Source organism: Mustela nigripes, chromosome 3 (assembly GCF_022355385.1).
Source record: "Mustela nigripes isolate SB6536 chromosome 3, MUSNIG.SB6536, whole genome shotgun sequence".
NCBI classification, from domain to species: Eukaryota; Metazoa; Chordata; class Mammalia; order Carnivora; family Mustelidae; genus Mustela; species Mustela nigripes.
Window position 1 is genome coordinate 134,069,010 of NC_081559.1, and position 8,824 is coordinate 134,077,833.

The following is an 8,824-nucleotide window of genomic DNA, read 5'->3' on the forward strand; positions in this document are numbered from 1 at the left end:
GGAGGGCGCCTGGGTGGCTCAGTGGGTAAGCCGCTGCCTTCGGCTCAGGTCATGATCTCAGGGTCCTGGGATCGAGTCCCGCATCGGGCTCTCTGCTCAGCGGGGAGCCTGCTTCCTCCTCTCTCTCTCTGCCTGCCTCTCTGCCTACTTGTAATCTCTCTCTGTCAAATAAATAAATAAATCTTTAAAAAAAAAAAAAATAAATAAAATAAAAATGGGTGTGGAGCACCCACAATCTGTAAAATGATTTAAAAGTTAACTCTTGATATTGTGCTTATCGTGCTAGGGGTTGAGATTAATGTAGGCAGATGGCCCATATGCCTGTGAATAATGTGAAAAGAGGTAAGGAAAATACTTTTTGTGTGCAAGCTTATTTATTTACTATGACTGATAAATAAATAGCAACTATATCAAAGTAGGAAGAAGCCTAGGAAAATTGTAAACTAGTCTTCTTTTTATATTTTAATGCCAAAGAAAGCTAGGTGTGCACTTGGATTTCTAACAATTGATTTCAGCGTGTGAACATACTGACTGAGCCCTCTAATTGCCATGGAAAGCAAATGTGTGGATTTTTAATACTAACAATAATGATAAATATATATTATGTATATCTGTAGTGTTTCAAACAAATTGTTAAATAGTACTTTAATGAATTTGATCACTGGTTTTTCCCAATGAGATTATTTGTCTGCTTTTAATGTTTTCTAACTGAAGATATCATTAAAACTGTATATAAGCTATGTATTTTGCACTATCCATTTGACGTTTTCACACTATAAATACATAAAATATTTTGGAACAATGTTGTGGTGTTATTGCAATCATTATTTCCAGATATGTGTGTATGTTTCCAGAATATATATATATATATTTGATATGATGTCAAGTGTGTATTTAAGTATACATATATAAGTTCATATATATACATATATGTGTATGTATTTGACACTTATTATTCAGAAAAAAAATTCCACTTCATTTATCTACATCTTTGATCAATGTGTATGTTTTCATTTCTTACCAGGTTGCAGAAATATTGCACCACTTTAAAGTATTCTTAGAGATTGTGTTTTGCTGATAGGCATTTTACTCTATTTGTTCAGATTTGATTACTACACTTTAGTGCACCATAAACATGTATTTGGGTTTTATGACTGCTGTCTTGTTTCTGAAAGTGCTAAGCTTAGCAGGATTATACTGCGATGACTGTTGCTTTGAATCTGACAGATTTTATGTGTTTCAGAGAAACATGGGTAATGATAATGCATGACCTGTTTGTTTATAAAGGACTGAAGTTTGCCTTTCTGTTATTTCAATCTCCTGGAGCAACTCTGAATAATTCAGGGCTCTCCTTCATACTCAGCCTTCAGTTGAGTAGAGTTACCACGGTTGTGCCAAGTCTTCTTTCCTTCCGCTGAACATCCTCATTTTCTTCGATAGCTCCGTAATATCCTCATTTGTAGAGCTGTTTCTATCTCTGGCATCTTTTCATGATCCACTCTAGTTAAATATGAGCACATAAATGAGCACATATCTTGGATGTTGTTTAATATTGAATTTGGCTTTTTCTGTGTTCACATTACAACATATTCTTGGCTCATATAGAACTATGGTAGATCTCCCTGTCTTTTACTCATTTCGTTGACCTTTCAACTATAATCTAAATATGTAATTTTGTATTGATCCCTATTAAATTTCAGTTATTTGGCCATTTATATTAGGTTAGGTCATCAAAAGTGCATATCCTGATTTCTATTCTGTGCTACTGATTGGTGTGTTTTGTTTTTACGCTGATATCCTACTGATTTAATTATTGTAGCTTCATAATGTAGTTTGAAATCAGGGAGTGTGATGTCTCCAGCTTTGTTCTTTTTTCTCCTCAGGTTTGGCTATTTATTTTTTTTATTAGGGATTGCATTGAATCTGTATATTGCTTTGGGTAGTATGGACATTTTTAATGATTAGTCCTTTTTGTATCTTGACTATATCAAAATCAAATGTTTTTTTTTTTTTTAATTTAAGTCCTAACCCCATACAATTTTTTTAAAAGATTTTATTTATTTATTTGACAAACAGAGATCACAAGTAGGCAGAGAGGCAGGCAGAGAGAGAGAAGCAGGCTGCCTGCTGAGCAGAGAGCCCGATGCGGGGCTCAATCTCAGGACCCTGGGATCATGACCTGAGCAGAAGGCAGAGGCTTTCACACACTGAGCCACCCAGGTGCCCCTCAAAATCAAATTCTGATTGTGATATTGTCTTACATTCTTGGAAGATGTTGGGGGAATCTAAATAAAGGGTACAGGGTTGGGAAGGGTTAGTGCCTCTTATGACATGCTAATCCTATGGAATTTTCCTTAAGAAAAAAATGTTTGTGGTCAAATAAATTTGTAAAATTATTTATACTGTGTTTCATATCTTACAGATTTTCAGTCACCATTATTAAATAATCAAAACTTCTGAGAAGTTCTCCAGTTAAGAAACCAATTTAAACTTCATTTACCTAATATTTCCCAAGTTTATTTGACTACTGAATTATTTTCAAGTAATGCTAGTGACATATCATAAAGCTGGTGTTCTGCTTGATACAGTTTGTGAATTGTTAATTTATTCTATTGGCTCTATTTAATTTTGATTTGATTTTCCAATAATATCAGCTGGTATTTCAACATCTGTGTAATAATGTATTTGATAGAGGTGATCTTTATCTTCATCTAAGCTAATGAGAAAAATGGTGAGAAGTGAGTATTGGGACAATCTACTAGAGATCTTACCTCAGCTTTTATCTGTCCCATGATTATGTGATATTCTCCGATTATCACTGTTCGGTCAGAAAGTGTTTCTCTATCTGACACAGCATCCATCTTATGCTCGTTCATCTTGTTCACACAGTTAGTGTCTTAATACCAGAATATTTCTCTAATTTAAAAAAACAAAAGCAACAACTAGGGTAGAGCAAAGGTCCTCTCTGTTGTGTTGTGCTTTAAAATTTTGTAACTGCAGAATAGACAATACTTATTAGAGATCACATAGAGCTAATTAAGTAGTATGTGACCCATAGAGGAAATCAGAGTAAGAGAACCCCAGTTATCATTTTTCTTACAAGTGATAATGTATTGCATGCATTTGTTTTCCATTGCATATAGACTCAAAACACACATATAAGGAGCTACTATTCTACTCGATGGAAGATATTACTTGAAATTCTATTAGATTTTATAATTTTATTTGTCAAAAATCTGACAGGAGTGGTGGTTTCTTCAGATGTAGAAAATAGACCAACTCAGTCCATCTTGGGAGATTTTATGTGCTTGTTAGAGCTTCCTCAATGAAATATTTCTCCTCCTCCTCTTCCTCCTCCTTCTTCTTCAAAAAAGAAGGAAATAAGGAGATCTGAATTCCTAATGTTGACATATATAGAAATTTGAATGAATATTAACTCCACAGCTGGAAGCTGTTCTAAGTAAAATAATAAGTTTATGCAAAATCTAAACTCTAAATGACACCTCCATATTAATTATACTATGTCTGCAAAGAAAGAAATATGAATATAAACCATTAAAAGTTGGAACTGTCATTAGGAGACCGGCACAGGGGTTTTATAAGTTCCTAATTCTTTGCTTATAAATATGACTTGTATTTAGCTAATGTGATACATTCCGATTTTTGTGAATTATACTAAACTGCTAATAAAATGGTATACACCTAAGTCAGTATAAACTAAGTATCTATAGCTAAAAATAATTTATCACACTTACTTCTTAATCACTCTTTTCGTCAAACTGTTATTCTTCAGTTTATATTGCTACTTTTGGCACAGTATACTTTCTAATCCCTCATATTGTCACTTACTGAAGTGCATGTATAACTGCCTACTCATATTTTCTATCCCATATGTGTTACAGTGATACATTGGAGGGAGTCTGCAATTGGCATTAGAGATGGATACTGTTTGTTCATTTTATGAAATAATTGAAGTAGGATAAAAATATTTTGTTCTTACAGAGGTGTGCAATCTTTAGAATTGTCCACAATGATGACATGCTAAATCTGTCTCAAGGCCACAAAATGCTCAGATCCTAGCATGAACACTGACCACCCAATATTGGATGATCTTTTAATGGGGTTCTATGTTAAGAGTGAACAGAGTAATATGATGAGTCTTCCGTATGCTGTATGTCCTAAAGTTTCTACCTATATTAAAGAGCTATAGTTCCTGATCTTCAGGAGCATAGTGTTTTTATTGGGACTTAAGTGTTATCATTGGCTCCAAGTGACAAGGTAAGTCATTTATCTCCTTTTAACTTTGATTACCTAATTTGGATAAGTTGGATGATAATACATGCTTACTATTTTTATGATTGATACATAGGCTATGAAAATTTTCTCCATTTTCTATTTATTTTTAATACAATTGTGTTATTTAAACATCAAAAATAACTGTCATTCCCAGTGTTTCCTCGAGGACCTGGGGTTGCTTTTAATCCTATCCCAAGATTCAGACTGTTCAGGCATTTACTTATTTCTAGTTTAATGTTCTTTACACACATACACACACACACACACACACACACACACACACAGCCATCATTCTATATGTTATCTCTCAGCTTTTCTGGAAATACAAATTATTAGAATAATATTGTATGTATATGGAAATATTTTAGAAGAAATAGTAACCTTCCCCTGAGGATTTAAACCTTTCAGTACTTGGTGATAAAGTATAAAACACAAACAGTAAAATGAATTTGGCTAATGTTCAAGTAGTATTTTTTTCCTTCTTCTAAGTATGGTGCTAAATTAGGGATGGAAAGTTATTGAAACCAAGAGTCTTTAAAATAGCTGTTTAATGTCATGGGTAACAGGCTAAAGATCCCTTAGCAGAAGGAATCATCACTACCTAGCTACTTTTGCTTAGTTAGAATCCTTTCAGTGTAATTGTCTACAAAATCTACAATAAAGGTATTATACCTGGAGACTTTGAATATTGTATTTGATGGAATGCTATAATAGTAGTTAAAATTTACAAAGTATGTCAAATACAGTGTTAAATGCATTGTTCCATGACATTTGGTGCTGATAAAAGTTCTGGGTCAAAATTAATTCTTCTAATTGATTTTTAACTCAAGCAGATTTCTTGGAAATCTGACAGAAACATTTAAAAGTAAAATATATATCAAAATAGACTTTTGTTTCCACATACGCAAATCAGAAAGGCATAAAAGAAACCCACAAATACAATTTGGGAATTTTCCAGGCCATCTGGGTAGCTCAGTCAGTTAAGTGTCTGCCTTCAGCTCTAGTCATGATCCTGGAATCCCAGGACTGAGCCTTGCATGAGCTTTGCATCAGCAGGGCGTCTGCTTCTCCCTCTCCCTCTGCTCCTCTCCCTTGCTCATGCTCTCTCTCTCTCACTCTCTCTCTCAGATAAATAAAATCTTGGGACTTTTCTGTAAACTTATTGATGTAAGCTAGTATATTAAAATGTACATAAATACAGTTGGTTTATAGAAGTATTGCTCTTTTAAAAATGCAATCAGATTCTAAAGGATTATATCTTTATATTGTTTACTTAATTCGTTGTATAAAATATTCCTAAAGATTTGTAAATTCTTTATACAAAAAACTTAAATATTTTACCACCTAATTACTTCTCAAGGTGTGCTGTTTGGACCAACAACATTAGTATCTGCAGGGAGATTAGAAAATGTCAGGCTCCATCTAAACCTATTAAATCAGAATTTGCAGTTTAACCAAAGCCCTGCTGGTTCATACACACATTTAGTAAGTTCTATCTACTTTTAAAAGATACATATAAGTGCCTTTAAAAATGCTATTATTATCATAGGGTCATAGAGAAAAAAGTCACATAAAGTGTTAATATAAATACATAACAAAGTATTAAACTTTTCTTTAAATCAATAATATTTCTTTTTAACACTTTTAAAAATGATTTATGCTGTGCATTTGCACTTTGAAATGATTATATTATATTTAGAATTACATGTTATGAGATTTTTAAGTTATTTTATGCATTATTAAAAACGGAGTGAAAGAAAAATTGAGGCAAATTTAAGGAAAGCCTTTTCTGAGCTTAAAATTTGTTATACCACAAGGGGGTGCTAATGCTTTTGATTTGCAATTTGAAGATTTACATCTAGATAAAATAAGTCTTCAAAAAGAGTGACTATGCGTTATATATGTAAGTAAATTCCACACAGAACAAAGTGGTGTAGGTTATTAAAATAGAAACCTGGGTTAAAAATTAAACTTATTTTTACAAGTTTCTTTTATGTACAAAGATTAATTTAGAAAGCTTCATATTTCCATTCTTTTTTGAACATCATGCAAAATTTAGAGAAAATTTTAGCATAAAAACATTGAAGAGAATATGCCAAAATATGAACAGTGGCTACTTCATGAGACTAACATTTACAGGAAACTATTATCTTTTTTATGTGTTTTTGTGTATTTTCCATTTCATCTTCTCACCATGGTCATTGGAGATTACATTTTAAACGGGGGGGGGGGGGGGGGTTAAGAAGGAAAGGAAGGCAGGAAGGAAGGAAGAAAAGATTTAGTAGTCAATTGTCAAGGTATGTTGGGGCTAATACTTGAATTTTGCTTGAAACTTACAAATGATTTAAATGTAAGAAAGACACAAGAAACAAAGAATTTGAAGTCTTGTGAATAGAATTAGATAATACTTGCAATGCTAAGATGCCCCCTGAATTTTCCTTTCTTCATGTCGTATTTACCGAGGCTACAAGGAAGGTAACATAACTTGATTTTGGATTCCTGCTTAAATTAGTGCAACATTAGATATTCTTTCAATAGAAACTTCTTACTGAGTGAGACTACACCTAAACTACTACAAATGTGTTCCTCTAGCAGGATATACAAATTCTTTTTAAATCAGGAGGGTAAATTTGATGTGATTGCCTTCCTAAATCTAGAACAAACTTGGTGGCCAATAGAAGTAGCTGTTGTGTGTGGCTTATCCACACAGCAGAGCAGAGCCGTGACACAGATGGACCCAGGAGCGTAGGAGTGAGGGGAGCCTTGGGCTTGATCTCATGGCACGAAATGTCCAGAACCGGCAAACCCGTGCAGCCAGGAGGTGGAGGAGCAGAGGGTGGGTGTGGGGATCGGGGGGACGAGGGAGTGACGCCAGTGGGTACGGTGTCTCCTTGGGGGCGATGGAATGGGATGTGGCGTAGTACGCTAGATGTTGCTGGGTCGTGCACGTGAAGTGTGGGCTTCATGTCTTGACAGTCGCATCTCATCTCCAAGACGTTCCGAGCGGAGACGGGAGTGGGGAAGCCACCCCGATGTTCCTGGGTGACTTCTGTCCTGGGTTGTCCACGGACTTGTGTTTCCGGGGCGAGGCAAGGGCATAGCAGGGGTCGGGTGCGTGAGAAGGTCCCGTGTCTTCCCAGACAGCAGGGTCCCTATCAGGGTTCCAGAGCCTCCCGCAGGCCTCAGGACAGGACAGGACAGGACCAGGGCCGGCCCCAGGGGCGACCTGGTCTCTAGGGATGGCTCCCCGGGCCCCTGTGGGCCCCTCGCCCCTCCCCAGGGCCCTGAGCACCACCGAGGTTCTTACTGCTGTTCAAACGAGCGTTTCCAAGAAAACTGCATTACTGACGAGCTAACACGGGTGACGTGACTTGCCTCCGCTGTTCTGAGCATTTGAGAATCAGCCCAAGTAGTTCAGACGTGACCGTGAACGTGAAACGGCGGTGTGACTGCTTTTGGGCCAAGGACTCTGACACGGGACCTATTTTTGGACGGAGAAACGGACTTTTATCCTGCTCTGGTATTTTTAGCGTATTTTGAATCCTACACTGCTTCTTGGCATCGCGAGTTCTTGTGGCGTCTGATACAGTCACAGCAGCACGGGTGGGGGCGGGGGGGATGGACTTGCTGGTGCTGAAGCTGCCCGCGCCTTCAGTCACTGGGACCCTCTGTTTCTTCTTCCGTGAGACAGAGCGGGGGCTGGAAGCATTCTGACGGGAGCAGACGTTCCGAGCCCTGGTCCGTGGACCCATGTGTGGAGTTTCTGCAGCGGAGCAAGGAAAAGGGAAGTGGGGGTTTCACAAAGTTGAGTTAATTTCTTATAAAAAACTGTTTTTGTTCAGAGTTCTGTCTTCCAACATTTGTGATGCCAAAATGTGTTATTAGGAAACACTGAAATGATTCACCAGTGGTTAAATTCGGTATCTGGAAAAACAGGAAAGAAAGAGGTCAGGCCTGTGTGACCCCAGAGCGGTTGCTGGCCATTCCGTGGTTGGTGATTTCCTAAAGCCTGAAACCCTGCTGTTGGGGGCTCATGTCCTTCCGTTGTCCAACTTCGAGACCCAGTGCCGACCCCCTCGAATGGGCCCCAGAGGGCCCGGTGGGGAGGGAGAGGGTGGGGGCCCAGCTGTCAGTGTGGCTGGATCGCAGGGGCATTGGGCAGGAGGGGCCCCCAAGGCTGGGCCACTCAAGGATCCATCAAGCTCAGTCCCACTCCGAGCTGGTAGTCAAGGAGGGTCCCTGGGGTGCTGCGGTGGATGCTGTGTGGGAGAAAGGCACCAGACCCTGTGGGAGGCGAGGGGACAGGAGGTGGGGTGCTGGCCTGGGAGGGGGGCTGTCTTCAAGGGTGACTGTGGGTCTGCCACTGATTTGGGAGTCTGTGGTTGGAGCCAGCAGCCGCGCTGTGGTCCCCAGTGGCATGGTTCACTGTAGATAATATATGTTCTATAAATATGTATCTATTCTCCAATGTTTATTATCTACAGTCTGAAGAAGTTACCAGGGTTGGCTTGGTTTGCCATCATTTTGC

General features: G+C 38.0%; 1 pseudogene; it reads right to left on the bottom strand.

Moving 5' to 3' along the window:
- LOC132014556 (pre-mRNA-splicing factor 18-like) overlaps positions 1–7,262 on the bottom strand; it is a 13,390-nt pseudogene extending 6,128 nt beyond the window's left edge.
- Between the last annotated feature and the right edge of the window lie 1,562 nt (positions 7,263–8,824).